Source organism: Phyllobates terribilis, unplaced genomic scaffold (assembly GCF_046119375.1).
Source record: "Phyllobates terribilis strain yellow unplaced genomic scaffold, ASM4611937v1 Scaffold_1__5_contigs__length_1240528914, whole genome shotgun sequence".
NCBI classification, from domain to species: Eukaryota; Metazoa; Chordata; class Amphibia; order Anura; family Dendrobatidae; genus Phyllobates; species Phyllobates terribilis.
Genome location: NW_027362761.1, coordinates 906,776,495 through 906,792,602, shown reverse-complemented (window position 1 = coordinate 906,792,602; position 16,108 = coordinate 906,776,495). Strand labels below are relative to the sequence as shown.

The following is a 16,108-nucleotide window of genomic DNA, read 5'->3' as shown; positions in this document are numbered from 1 at the left end:
CAGTTTATCCAACAAATCTGTGCAAAATAGAAAAAAACATGACTAAAGTGCAGCAAATACGTAACGTGCGCACATATACCATAGGGGGTTTCTGCACAGTTTTTCTGTGCATTTTTCCTGCCAACACCTCAGGATTCGTTCACACGTTGCATTTTTGCAGCATTATTTTATGTAAATTTTCAGCTGGATTTTAGAGTACCAGCAAAGTCTGAGATTTCAGAAATATCATGCACATATTTTTTTCCTGTTTTGTCAAAGAGCTGCTTTTTTTGCAAAATACAGCATGTCAATTCTTTCAGCATTTTTTCAGTGTTTTTTTCAGCATGTTTCACCTATTGCGTGGTGCCAAAACCTGAGGAAGTTGAATCAGGTTATTTTTTTTATGCACTAAACTTTATCATTATACACAAAAGACTATGTACCCTGACAAAATACCACAAAAAAAAGCAGCAAAAACTCCTTAAAACCTGCTTTTTTGTTAGTGCCTCTTTACTGCCAAGAGAGCAGGTTTTCCCTGCGGGAAAAAACACAGTAAAAACTCAACGTGTGAACATAGCCTAAAAGAGAGTGTGCCATTTAGTTAAAGAAGTTGTACAATACTTTATTTTACCCCCCCCCAATGTATCCCCCTGGGGCCCCTAAGACTTTTTGTAATTACCTTACGTTGCTGATACTGCCTGTGAGCGGCGCTATCGGTGGTCGCTCACAGGCATCACGTGACCCCACGCTGACGTCGCGACAAGTGAGGCGTGGCTCAGCGCTGGGGTCCTCGCGATGGCTGCTAGGTTGTGGGCGGGGTTACCTTCCCCCGTGTCACACCCAGTATCCACCGCACACTTTCCCAATGAATGGGGAGAGGCAGAGCGCGCGGTGGATGCTAAGTGTGACGTGGGGGGTAACCCCGCCCACAGCCTGGCATCCACCTGGAACGCGGAAGACAAAGACCCCTGGCTGCTGCCAGCACTTGTTGCGACATCAGCGGATGTCAGAGCCTGCTGCACCCCGGGGGGCACGTGATGCCTGTGAGCGGCCAGTGAAAGCGCCGATCACAGGCATTATCTGCAATATAAGGTAATTACAAAAATCCTTAGGGGCCCCACGGGGGATACATTGGGGGGGGGGGGTGGTAATATAAAGTAATGGACAACCCCTTTAATAGCTACTTAGAAAGAATACAGCAGACTCCTAGATTTCATTAAGATGTAAAATGGTGACTTAGTAACTAGTTGCCATCAGAAGTCACAGCAACTAATTCCCTACTGCACATCGAAAGTTATGACTTGCTACTAGTGTTGAGCATTCCGATACTGAAATATAGGGTATCGACCGATATTCGCGGTATCGGAGTTCCGATACTGAGTTCCGATACTTTTACAATATCGAATACTGGAATCGGAAGTTCCCATAATGCCTGCGCTCTGCCGTGTCTCTGAAGGATGACAAGCTGGCTGGCAGCGCTCAGCTTACTGTACTTGTCATTTAGTGTAAAGGATTTATTAAAAAAAACAATAGTGTTTTCGTGCACCGTCTCTTAAAAAAAGCCGGCCGGCAATTCAGCAGCGGTACCCGACAATTTAGAATAGAAAGAATAGAGTATCACACACAGATTAGATAGAAACATGTCAGTCACATATATATGAAGTACAGTGACAGTGTTGCTTACTGTACTTGTCATTTAGTGTAAAGGATTTATTTAAAAATATAATAGTGTTTTCGTGCACCGTCTCTTTAAAAAAGCCGGCCGGCAATTCAGCAGCGGTACCTGACAATTTACAACAGAAAGAATAGATGATCACACATAGATTAGATAGATAGAAACATGTCAGCCACATATATAAGAAGTACAGTGATAGTGTTGATTACTGTACTTGTCATTTAGTGTTAAAATAAAGGATTTATTTAAAAAAAAATTGGCGTGGGGTTCCCCATAATTTTAGTCTCTAGCGGAGGTTAAGCAGACGGCTGGGGCAGATGTTTGAAGCCTGGGAAGGGGTAATACCCACGGAGTTTCCCAGGCTACTGATATCAGCCCCCAGCTGAATACCTAGCCTTTACTAGCTATTAAAATGGGGGACCCCCCAAAAAAATGACGTGGGGTCCCCCCTATTTTAATAGCTAGCAAAGGCTAGGCAGACAGCTGGGGGCTGATATTAATAGCTCAGGAAGGGTGCCATGAATATTGGCCCCCTCCCTGGCTAGAAACACCAGCCGTCAGCCGCCCTAGAAATGGCGCATCCATAGGATGTGCCAATTCTGGCACTTAGCCTCGCTCTTCCCACTGCCTTGTAGCGGTGGCAGTGGGGTAATAGGGCTGGGGTTGATGTCAGCTTATAATGCCAGCTGACATCAAGCCCAGGTTAGTAATGGAGAGGCGTCTATAAGACACCCCCATTACTAACCCCATAGTCAAAGTTAAAAAAAAACACAAACACCCAGAATAAAGTCCTTTAATTGAAATAAACACACAATTCTTTATTGTTCTAAATTAAACCATACTTACCATCACGCCCATTCCAGCTGAAGCCAACGATCTCCTGCAATAAAAGTAAAATAATAAAGCAACATCATCCTTACCTTTCCATGATGGCTCCAGCTATGCTACATTCACATGACAGGCTGGACCGCAGCAGAACGCTGCCATCCAGCTTGCCATTCCGCAGACACTGAGAAGCGCAGGCATGCTTGCGCTCCTCAGTGTCTCGCTGTGACGGCATCCAGATGAGCCGAGTTCATGTCCAATGAACTCAGCTCACCTCATGCACGTCACTGACAGCGTGGGAGAATTCTCCTGCTGAAGCGCTGAGTGCAGGAGAATTTTCCCACGCTGTCAGTGACGTGCATGAGGTGAGTTGAGTTCATTGGACATGAACTCGGCTCATCTGGATGCCGTCACAGCGAGACACTGAGGAGCGCAAGCATGCCTGCGCTTCTCAGTGTCTGCGGCATGGCAAGCTGGATGGCAGCTTTCTGCAGCGATCCAGCCTGTCATGTGAATGTAGCAGAGCTAAAGCTGTCATGGGAACCATGGAAAGGTAAGGATGATGTTGCTTTATTATTTTTCTTTTATTGCAGGAGATCATTGGCTTCAGCTGGAATGGGCGTGATGGTAAGTATGGTTTAATTTAGAACAATAAAGAATTGTGTGTTTATTTCAATTAAAGGACTTTATTCTGGGTGTTGTGTTTTTTTAAATACTTTACTAGAAATTCATGGCGGTCATGTCTAATATTGGCGTGACCCCATGAATTTCGGGCTTAGGGCCAGCTGATAATACCAAGCTGGCCCTAACCCCTTTATTACCCAGTGAGCCACCGCACCAGGGCCCTGGATGAGCTGGATACAGCGCCAGAAGATGGCGCTTCTATGAACGCGCCATTTTCCGAGGTGGCTGCGGACTGCAATTTGCAGCGGGGGGGGGGGGCCAGAAAGCTTGGGCCTCCCTGCGCTGCAGATTCCAGCCCCCAGCTGCCTAGTTGTAACACAAAAATAGGGCGAAGCTCCACGTATTTTTTTTTTAATTATTTCATGAAATTCATGAAATAATTAAGAAAAAAAGGGCTTCCCTATATTGTTGTGTCCGGCCAGGTACAAATAGGCAGCTGGTGGTTGGGGGCAGCCCGTTCCTGCCTGCTGTACCTGGCTGGACACAAATATAGTGCGAATCCCCACGTCAATTTTTTTAAATTATTTCAGGAAATTCATGAAATAATTTAAAAAAAATTGACGTGGGGCTTCGCACTATATTTGTGTCCAGTCAGGTACAGCAGGCAGGAACGAGCTGCCCCCAACCACCAGCTGCCAATTTGTACCTGGCCGGACACAACAATATAGGGAAGCCCTTTTTTTTATTATTATTTCATGAATTTCATGAAATAATTAAAAAAAAAAAATATGTGGGGCTTCGCCCTATTTTTCTGTCCAGCCTGGTACAACTAGGCAGCTGGGGGCTGGAATCTGCAGCGCAGGGAGGCCCAAGCTTTCTGGGCCCCCCCCCGCTTCAAATTGCAGTCCGCAGCCACCCCGGAAAATGGCGCGTTCATAGAAGCGCCATCTTCTGGCGCTGTACCCAACTCATCCAGGGCCCTGGTGCGGTGGCTCACTGGGTAATGAAGGGGTTAGGGCCAGCTTGGCATTATCAGCTGGCCCTAAGCCCGAAATCCAATATTAGACATGACCGCCATGAATTTCTAGTAAAGTATTTAAAAAACCACAACACCCAGAAAAAAGTCCTTTAATTGAAATAAACACACAATTCTTTATTGTTCTAAATTAAACCATACTTACCATCACGCCCATTCCAGCTGAAGCCAACGATCTCCTGCAATAAAAGTAAAATAATAAAGCAACATCATCCTTACCTTTCCATGGTTCCCACGACAGCTTCAGCTCTGCTACATCGAGATGACAGGCTGGATCGCAGCAGAAAGCTGCCATCCAGCTTGCCATGCCGCAGACACTGAGAAGCGCAGGCATGCTTGCGCTCCTCAGTGTCTCGCTGTGACGGCATCCAGATGAGCCGAGTTCATGTACAATGAACTCGGCTCACTTCATGCACGTCACTGACAGCGTGGGAAAATTCTCCTGCACTCAGCGCTTCAGCGTGAGAATTCTCCCACGCTGTCAGTGACGTGCATGAGGTGAGCTGAGTTCATTGGACATGAGCTCACCTCATGCACGTCACTGACAGCGTGGGAAAATTCTCCTGCAATCAGCGCTTCAGCGTGAGAATTCTCCCACGCTGTCAGTGACGTACATGAGGTGAGCTGAGTTCATTGGACATGAACTCGCCTCATGCACGTCACTGACAGCGTGGGAAAATTCTCACGCTGAAGCGCTGAGTGCAGGAGAATTTTCCCACGCTGTCAGTGACGTGCTTGAGGTGAGCCGAGTTCATTGGACATGACCTCGGCTCATCTGGATGCCGTCACAGCCTGACACTGAGGAGCGCAAGCAAGCCTGCGCTTCTCAGTGTCTGCGGGATGAAAGGCTGGATGGCAGCGTTCTGCTACGATCCAGCCTGTCATCTCGATGTAGCAGAGCTGGAGCTGTCGTGGGAACCATGGAAAGGTAATGATGATGTTGGTTTATTATTTTTCTTTTATTGCAGGAGATCGTTGGCTTCAGCTGGAATGGGCGTGATGGTAAGTATGGTTTAATTTAAAACAATAAAGAATTGTGTGTTTATTTCAATTAAAGGGCTTTATTCTGGGTGTTTGTGTTTTTTTTTAACTTTGACTATGGGGTTAGTAATGGGGGTGTCTTATAGACGCCTCTCCATTACTAACCTGGGCTTGATGTCAGCTGGCATTATAAGCTGACATCAACCCCAACCCTATTACCCCACTGCCACCGCTACACGGCAGTGGGAAGAGGAGGCTAAGTGCCAGAATTGGCGCATCCTATGGATGCGCCATTTCTGGGGCGGCTGACGGCTGGTGTTTCTAGCCTGGGAGGGGGCCAATATTCATGGCACCCTTCCTGGGCTATTAATATCAGCCCCCAGCTGTCTTTCTAGCCTTTGCTAGCTATTAAAATAGGGGGGACCCCACGTCATTTTTTTGGGGGGGTCCCCCATTTTAATAGCTAGTAAAGGCTAGGTATTCAGCTGGGGGCTGATATTAGTCGCCTGGGAAGCTCCATGGGTATTACCCCCTTCCCAGGCTTCAAACATCTGCCCCAGCCGTCTGCTTAACCTCCGCTAGAGACTAAAATTACGGGGAACCCCACGCCAATTTTTTTTTTTAATAAATCCTTTATTTTAACACTAAATGACAAGTACAGTAATCAACACTATCACTGTACTTCTTATATATGTGACTGACATGTTTCTATCTATCTATTCTATGTGTGATGCTCTATTCTTTCTGTTATAAATTGTCGGGTACCGATGCTGAATTGCCGGCCGGCTTTTTTAAAGAGACGGTGCACGAAAACACTATTATTTTTTTAAATAAATCCTTTACTCTAAATGACAAGTACAGTAAGCAACACTGTCACTGTACTTCTTATATATGTGACTGACATGTTTCTATCTATCTAATCTATGTGTGATGCTCTATCTTTCTGTTCTAAATTTTCGGGTACCGGTGTATGCTGCTGCTGAATTTCCGGCTTTTCATGTTTCACTGTGAGCACTGTTCCCATCGATTTGGGCAACCTCCTCCCCCAATACATTCTACATTATTGTTAGTTGTTTTCCTTCATGTAGAATTAACCTACAAGGAAAGAAAGGGTTTATTTTCATTCCCATATTTGTGTCCCATTGACTTGCATTGGTTTCCGGTATCGGAATCGGCGATATCCGATACTTTTTGAGTATCGGCCCGATCCAATCCGATCCGATATTTCCTGATATCGGAAGGTGTCGCTCAACACTACTTGCTACATGTTAGAATATCTCCCCCATATGGGCAATTTTTTATGCTATAGGAGGGATAACAGTGAAGAAGATTCATTTAATTTACAAGCAGATGACCTATGCAACTGGCTTAGAGTAAGGGGTTACCCTCACAATAAATGAAGATGCATTGCATGTTGTAAAAAATGGAATATAAGAGAGTTGCTTCTCAATACCAGTAGAAGGTATAGACAGACAAGAAAGAAGATTGTGCTTTCCTTTATACATATCCCAATGGGAGATATAATATGATCCACTGTTAGGGAGAACTGGTATATAGTAGAAAATGAAATGGTTCTCTGAGATTGCACACAAAAACAATTGTTTTTTTTTAGTCGCTACTACAATCTGACAATTATACTGGGAAAATGGCTTTTTGAATCAAATATTCACAGTAATAGATGGTTACAAGGTTACATGAATGTATAAAAAACTGTTGAGAGTTTCATACAGAAAACTGTTGTCGTCCGTGCACAGTTCATATAATAATTTACAAAACTATTGTTTCGGATGTTAGTAAAAAAGAGAGAAGAAAACCGAGATAACTGTCAAAAGATACAAAAACATATTTTTATTAAAAACAATTCAATCAGGGTATCCACAATGAATCTGCAACATAGCGGAAAGGAGGCACATACAGAGTTAATATGACAAGTAAGATAAAAAAAAAACCTAAAAGATAGATAGATATTAATATATAGAAATTATTTTTCTAGAAGTGTGTGTGTGTGTGTATATGTATGTATATATATATATATATATATATATATATATATATATATATATATAATATAAATAATCACCGGGTTATACTATAGTAAATAAATCAACAAATCCTACATGCTAGTCCATGAAAATGAAGAGATATATGCTCAAATTTAAAAAATGAATTTTATTAGACACAATTCTAAAAAGTAAAGAAATATTTAAATTAAGCAGGAAACTAAATAAAATTCAGCCTAGGGATCAGCAATTCATGATATTAATCAATTCTCCACTCCCATGGACGTGGAGAAGAGTGAATATTCATTCTCTTTAGTAGCAGGCATGGAGGACCGCTGAGCCGCAGCTGGAGCTGCAGCGCTGCTAACAGTGTGTGCCCGCTATTAAAGAACGTGGATATTCACTCCTCTCCACGCCCATAGTCCCGGCGTGGAGAGGAGTGAATATCCCCGCAGCTCACGTCGGAGTCTGAGGGTGCATGTCATGATGTCATGCGCTGCTCAGATGCTGACATGAGCTGCTGGCAGAACAGGACGCAGCGCTGGAGCAGAGGGGAGGAAGGAAGGTGAGTAGGAGTGTTTTTTATTCTTTTTTCATGTGTGCAGTAATAGGTGGGGGGGCATGTATACCAGGATGAGGGGGCCATGTATACAAGGATGGGGGTCATTCTTACCAGGTTGGGGAGCATGCATACCAGGATTGGGGATGAGGGGGCCATGCATACCAGGATTGGGGATGAGCGGTGCCATACATACCAGGATTGAGGATGAGGGGGCCATGCATACAAGGATGGGGAGCATGCATACCAGGATCGGGGATGAAGGGGGCCATACATTTCAGGATTGGGGATGAGGGGTGCCATACATACCAGGATTGGGGATGAGGGTGCCATTCTTACCAGGATGGGGAGCATGCATACCAGGATTGGGGATGAGGGGGGCCATACATATCATGATTGGGGATAAGGGAGACCATGCATACCAGGATTGGGAATGAGGGGTGCCATACATACCAGGATTGGGGATGAGGGGTGCCATACATACCAGGATTGGGGATGAGGGGGCCATGCATACCAGGATTGGGGATGAGGAGGGTCATGCATACCAGGATTGGGGATGAGGGGTGCCATGCGTATCAGGATTGGGGATGAGGGGTGCCATGCATACCAGGATTGGGGATGAGGGGGGCCATGCGTACCAGGATTGGGGATGAGGGTGGCCATGCGTACCAGGATTGCGGATGAGGGGGGCCATGCGTACCAGGATTGGGGATGAGGGGTGCAATGCATACCAGGATTGGGGGATGAGGGGGCCATACATACCAGGATTGGGGGATGAGGGGGCCATGCATACCAGGATTGGGTATGAAGGGGCCATACATACCAGGATTGGGGATGAGGGAGCAATGCGTACCAGGATGAGGAAATTTACCAGTAGCTGCTGCATTTCCCACCCTAGGCTTATACTCGAGTCAATACGTTTTCCCAGTTTTTTGTGGTAAAATTAGGGGCCTCGGCTTATACTCGGGTCGGCTTATACTCGAGTATATACGGTTCTCTGGCTCTTCCATTACCAACACAGCTTTTACTGATCTGTTCTTTTCTGATTAACTCAAAACTTAATGCTATAACACAGAATCAACCTGCTTATGAAATACTTATTTAAATGCAGGGAATCCAGAAATGTAATTCGTTTTTTTTTTTTAATTGGAAGTGGTTTCAGATATATGAAGTTTTATTAAGGGATTTCCATCTTACAATAATGCATGTGCTAGAAATCCAAGCTTCCGAATTAATTCTTTAGCATAAAACACATACAGTTAGGTCCATATATATTTGGACAGAGACAACATTTTTCTAATTTTGGTTCTAGACATTACCACAATTAATTTTAAACAAAACAATTCAGATGCAGTTGAAGTTCAGACTTTCAGCTTTCATTTGAGGGTATCCACATTAAAAATGGATGAAGGGTTTAGGAGTTTCAGCTCCTTAACATGTGCCACCCTGTTTTTAAAGGGACCAAAAGTAATTGAACAATTGACTCCAAGGCTATTTCATGGACAGGTGTGGGCAATCCCTTTGTTATGTCATTCTCAATTAAGCAAATAAAAGTCCTGCAGTTGATTTGAGGTGTGGGGCTTGCATTTGGAAGGTTTTGCTGTGAAGTAAACGTGCGGTCTAAGGAGCTCTCCATGCAGGTGAAACAAGCCATCCTTAAGCTGCAAAAACAGAAAAAACCCATCCGAGAAATTGCTACAATATTAGGAGTGGCAAAATCTACAGTTTGGTACATCCTGAGAAAGAAAGAAAGCACTGGTGAACTCATCAATGCAAAAAGACCTGGGCGCCCAAGGAAGACAACAGTGGTGGATGATCGCAGAATAATCTCCATGGTGAAGAGAAACCCCTTCACAACAGCCAACCAAGTGAACAACACTCTCCAGGAGGTAGGCGTATCAATATCCAAATCTACCATAAAGAGAAGACTGCATGAAAGTAAATACAGAGGGTTCACTGCACGGTGCAAGCCACTCATAAGCATCAAGAATAAAAACGCTAGACTGGACTTTGCTAAAAAAACATCTTAAAAAGCCAGCACAGTTCTGGAAGAACATTCTTTGGACAGATGAAACCAAGATCGACCTTTACCAGAATGATGGAAAGAGAAAAGTATGACGAAGGCGTGGTACAGCTCATGATCCAAAGCATACCACATCATCTGTAAAACACGGCGGAGGCAGTGTGATGGCTTGGGCATGCATGGCTGCCAGTGGCACTGGCTCACTAGTGTTTATTGATGATGTGACACAGGACAGAAGCAGCCAAATGAATTCTGATGTATCCAGAGCCATACTGTGTGCTCAGATCCAGCCAAATGCAGCCAAACTGATTGGTCGTCGTTTCATACTACAGATGGACAATGACCCAAAACATAAAGCCAAAGCAACCCAGGAGTTTATTAAAGCAAAGAAGTGGAATATTCTTGAATGGCCAAGTCAGTCACCTTATCTCAACCCAATTGCGCATGCATTTCACTTGTTAAAGACTAAACTTCAGACAGAAAGGCCCACAAACAAACAGCAACTGAAAACCACCGCAGTGAAGGCCTGGCAGAGCATCAAAAAGGAGGAAACACAGCGTCTGGTGATGTCCATGAGTTCAAGACTTCAGGCAGTCATTGCCAACAAAGGGTTTTCAACCAAGTACTAGAAATGAACATTTTATTTACAATTATTTAATCTCTCCAATTACTTTTGGTCCCTTTAAAAACAGGGTGGCACATGTTAAGGAGCTGAAATTCCTGAACCCTTCATCCAATTTTAATGTGGATACCCTCAAATGAAAGCTGAAAGTCTGAACTTCAACTGCATCTGAATTGTTTTGTTTAAAATTCATTGTGGTAATGTCTAGAACCAAAATTAGAAAAATTTTGTCTCTGTCCAAATATATATGGACCTAACTGTATGCAACTTTTTTTCATTCACGTGTGGCCAGGGTGCTTTGTATATTATACACTGCACCTCTTTGTCCTTGCTTTTATTAAAGCCAGAGCAAATAAACACTTCCGTAATGCCATTTACTAATTTATTAATTATGACAACTTTGTTGTTTATCATGTAAAAACCCTGAAAGCAAATAGACATGGGTAATTTGAGTTAGTTTTTATTATGTAGATCACGCTTTTCTAGCTTCCGAAACGTATTTGTTTGGAACTCGGGCTGCTAGTTGTTAACCCCTTTACAACCCAAGGTGGTTTGCACGTTAATGACCAGGCCAGTTTTTACAGTTCTGACCACAGTCACTTTGAGGTAATTACTCTGGAACGCTTCAATGGATCCCCCTGTTTCTGAGATTGTTTTTTTCGTGGCATATTGTACTTCATGACTGTGGTAAAATTTCTTCAATATCACTTGCGTTTATTTGTGAAAAAAATGGAAATTTGGCGAAAATTTCGCAATTTTTAATTTTTATGCCCTTAAATCAGAGAGATATGTCACACAAAATAGTTAATAAATAACATTTCCCACATGTCTACTTTACATCAGCACAATTTTGGAACCAACATTTTTTTTTTATTAGGGAGCTGTAAGGGTTAAAAGTTGACCAGCGATTTCTCATTTTTCCATTTTTGTTGTGCAAAATTTCCAAAACCATTTTTTTAGGGACCACATCACATTTGAAGTCACTTTGAGGGGTCCTTATGACAGAAAATACCCAAAAGTGACACCATTTTAAAAACTGCACCCCTCAAGGTGCTCAAAACCACATTCAAGAACTTTATTAACCCTTCGGGTGCTTCACAGGAATTTTTGGAATGCGGAAGAAAAAAAATTAACGTTTAACTTTTTTCACAAAAATGTTACTTTTAGACCCATTTTTTTTCCCAGGAGTAACAGGAAAAAATGGACCCCAAAATTTGTTGTGCAATTTCCCCTGAGCACCCCATATGTGGGGAAAAAACACTGTTTGGGCGTACAGCAGGGTTCAGAAGAGAAGGAGCGCCATTTGACTTTTTGAATGTAAAATTTGCTTGAATAATTAGCGGACGCCATGTTGCGTTTGGAGAGCCCCTGATGTGCCTAAACAGTGGAAACCCCCCACAAGTGACACCATTTTGAAAACTAGACCCCTCAGGGAACTTATCTAGACGTGTGGTGAGCACCTTGATCCCCCAGGTGCTTCACAGAAGTTTATAACATTGAGCCGTAAAAATAAAATTTTCAAATTTTTCCCACAAAAATGTTTTTCAGCCCCCAATTTTGCATTTTCATAAGGCTAACAGGCGAAATTGCACCATGCAGTTTGTTGTGCAGTTTCTCCTGAGTAAGCAGATATCCCATATGTGGGGGAAAACCACTGTTTGGGCGCACGGCAGGGTTCGGAAGGGAAGGAGCGCCATTTGACTTTTTGAATGTAAAATTTGCTTGAATAATTAGCGGATGTGCCCCTGATGTGCCTAAACAGTGGAATCCCCCCACAAGTGACACCATTTTGGAAACTAGACCCCTCAGGGAACTTATCTAGATGTGTGGTGAGCACCCTGAACCCCCAAGTGTTTTACAGAAGTTTATAACATGGAGTCATGAAAATAAAAAAATCAAACTTTTTCCACAAAAATTAGGTTTTAGCCCCAATTTTTTTATTTTCACAAGGGTAAGAGGAGAAAATGGACCCCAAAAACTTTTGTGCAATGTCTCCTAAGTACGCCAATACCCCATGGGGAAAATACAGTGTTTGGGCGCACGGCAGAGTTCAGAAGGGAAGGAGCACTGTGTGACTTTTTGAACGCAAAATTGGCTGGAATCGAGAGCGTTTGGAGAGCCCCTAATGTGCCTAAATAGTGGAAACCCCCCCACAAGTGACCCCATTTTGGAAACTACACCCCTCAAGGATTTTATCAAGGGGTATAGTGAACATTTTGAACCCAGAGGTACGACACAGAATTTGATAACATTAGGTCATCATATTGAATAAGTTGTCATTAGTCTTGAGCACAAGTGCTCGTTACTTGAGTTTGCATTGGGTACTCAGGTATGCACCATGTATCAAGGGTGCTCGAGTGACATGCTCGAGTCCCCGCCCGCATGTTTCACGGTTATTAGACACCCAAAAAAAAACATGCGGAGAGCGCTCGTGCATGGCAGGCAATCCTCGAGAGTTTTTTTTGGCCGTGAAGCATATGGGGCGGAGACTCGAGCATGTCACTCGAGTACCCGCGATACCCAGTGAATACCCGAGCACCCGATGCAAACTCAAGTAGCGAGCACTTGCGCTCAACACTAGTCGCCATATCGTCATCATCTTTTTTTTTTTACTTTTGAAAAAAATCCCAACCCTAACCCTAGCACAACCCCAACCCTAGTCCAACACTAGCCCAAACCCCAACCCTAGTCCAACACTAGCCCAACCCTAACCCCAACCCTAGCCCAACCCTAACCCCAACCCTAACCCTAGCACAACCCTAACCCTAGCACAACCCTAACCCGAGAGTTTATTTTTTACGCCGTTCCTCGTGCGGTATAAGTGATTAGACGACTTTATTCTTCAGGTCGGTGCGATTACAGCGATACCAGAATCATATCCGGCTTTTATGATTGACAGCGGTCACATACTAAAAGACGCATTTTTAGTTTTTGCATCGCCATATTTTGAGAGCTATAATTTTTCCATATTTTGGCCGACAGAGTCATGTGATGGCTTGTTTTTTGTGGGATGATTTGACGTTTTTAGTGGTGCCATTTTCAGGCACGTGACATTTTTTGATCGCTTTCTATTCCGATTTTTGGGAGGCGGAATAAACAATAACCAACAATTCAGGAATTGTTTTTTTTTTTTTTTTTTTATGCTGTTCCGCGTGTGGTAAAATTTATAAGGTAGCTTTATTCTTCGGGTCAGTACATTTACAGCGGTACCACATTTATATTGTTTTTCTATGTTTTGGTGCTTTTACACAATAAAAGCTATTTTATAGGAAAAATTATTTTTTTGCATTGCTTTATTCTGAGAGCTATAACTTTTTTATTTTTCGCCTGATGGAGCTGTATGGTGGCTTGTTTTTTGCGGGACAAGATGACGTTTTCAGCGGTACCATTTTTGTTTATATTCGTCTTTTTGATCGTGTGTTATTCCATTTTTTGTTTGGCGGTATGATGATAAAGCATTGTTTTTTTTTCTTCATTTTTTTTTTTTTTTTTTTTTTTACCGTGTTCACTAAAGGGGTTAACTAGTGGGACAGTTTTATAGGTCAGGTCTTTCCTGACGCATACCAAATATGTGTACTTTTATTGTTTTGGTGTTTTTTTTTATAATAATATTTATTGATGTGTACATTATATTTAGATTTTTGGTGGATTATTTATTTTTATATTTTTACAATTTTTTATTTTTTTTTCACTTTGTGACACTTTTTTTTACTTTTATTCTTTGTCCCACTATGGAACTTTTTTTATTCTGATCACCTGTATAGCACAGGAATGCAGCACCATCCCTGTTCTATACAGGCTGTCAGTGCTGCAGATGCAGAAGATATTTTGGTCATGCACCACATGCACATGACCAAAATATCCTCCCGCTGTCTGGTGACCCGGATGTTGTCATGACGACATCGGGTCGTCATGACAACATCCGGGAAGCCGCGGCAGACAGCGCTGGAGGCAGGAGAGGTGAGTATCCCGATCACCTCCCCTTGCCACCGCAATTCTGCGATCGACTTCGATCGCAGCATTGCGGGGGTTAATGTGCCGGGAGCCGTGCGGGACCGCTCCCAGCACATAGCATCGGGTGTCAGCTGTGACAATCAGCTGACACCCGGCGGCGATCGCGCCTGCACAGCCTGTGTGCGGGCGCGATCACAAAGACATATTAATATGTGTCAGGCTCTTAAAGCCCAGGGCGCAGATACGTATTAATACGTCTTGGGCTTTAAAGGGGTTACAGTATTTTATTCTGGGTGTTTGTATTTTATTTATTTGAAATAATGACACAGACTCCTTTATTGAATCTACATTCATCAAAAAGCCTTATACATAAGGCCCAATCCATTGAAGCCCATGTCACCTGTAAAAGAGTTCAAAAAATAAATAAACAACCATATTCCGCACCTGTTCCGAACGAGAAGATAATAATCCATTTGTCCTGCAACACATCTAGCTCTGCTACATGTAGACGGCAGGCTGAATTGTTGCATCATGCAACTATACAGCCTGCCAACCGGCAGAGACAATGAGCTGTGTGTGCTTGTGCACCTCAGTGACTAGCAGTGACTTGATAAAGTTGAGTGGCGTTTAGATCCAAAAAACTCCTGTCCTGTCACCTCACTGACATCACCACAAGCGTGGATAGGAGTTCATTGGGTATGAACTTCGCTCACCTTTTTCCCGTCACCGTGAGTCACTGAGGTGTGTGCTAGCATACGTAGCTCAGTGTCTCGGCTGCCTGACATTCTGAACGCTCGCATCATGCTAAGTGTTCAGCATGCCAAGTAGATGTAGCAGAGCTAGACGCGTTGCGGGACAAATGGATTATTATCATCTCGTTGGAGAGGTAAGGAATATGGTTGTTTATTATTTTACTTATTTTACAGAGGACTTTGGCTTCAATGGATTGGGCGTTACAGTGAGTATAATCGTTTTTGATAAATTGAGATTCAATAAAGGAGTCTGTGTCATTATTTAAAATAAAGGACTTTATTCTGGGTGTTTTTTTTTTTTTTTAACAATTGACTATGGGATTAGTGGGGTTAGTAATGGGGGCTTCTCCATTACAAACCACCGGGCTTGATGTCAGCTGCCAATACTAAGCTGACGTCAACCGCAACCCTATTACCCCACTTGCCACCACTCCAGGGCAAGTGGGAAGAGCAGATGCTAAGCACCAGAATTGGCGCATCTTATAGATGTGTCTTTTCTGGGGTGGCTGAGAGCTGATGTTTTAAGTCTGAGAGGGAGCCAATATCCATGGCCCCTTCCTTGCCTAATAATATCAGCCCCCAGCTGCCTGCCTAGCCTTTGCTGGTTATTAATTATAGGGGGGCCCCACATCATAGTTTTTGGGGTTTTTAATAACCAGTAAAGACTACGTATACAGCTGTGAGCTATCAGACAGCTATCATTGCAATCAGACAGCACACGCATGGTCTGAGTGCCATCCGATTTTTTTAATCGCACCCATTGACTTGCATTGGCGAGTCTCGTCCGATATATGTGGAAAATCGCAGCATGCTGCGATTTTTTTTTTTTTTTTTTTCTCACCCCGATCTGAGAAAAAAATCGCAAAAGAGCAGGGAGTCACTGAATAACATTAGTCAGAGTGCAATTAGATTATTTTATTGGATTGCACTCGTCCGTTTTTCACGCAGATGAGTATGAGACCTTAGTGGTGTGGAGAAACCTGTACACTTCAAGCTCTTGATCACACTGGACAGCAAAAAAACTTATGCTGATCAAATATCACAATGTATATATTTTTTATTTAGACATAGTAGATCA

At 43.2% G+C, this 16,108-nt stretch overlaps 1 protein-coding gene across 3 annotated transcripts in view; it reads left to right on the top strand.

Annotated features, from left to right (window-relative positions):
• The window catches only part of BBS7 (Bardet-Biedl syndrome 7), a 66,696-nt gene that overhangs the window by 31,062 nt on the left and 19,526 nt on the right, over positions 1 to 16,108 (top strand). The window lies entirely within an intron of this gene.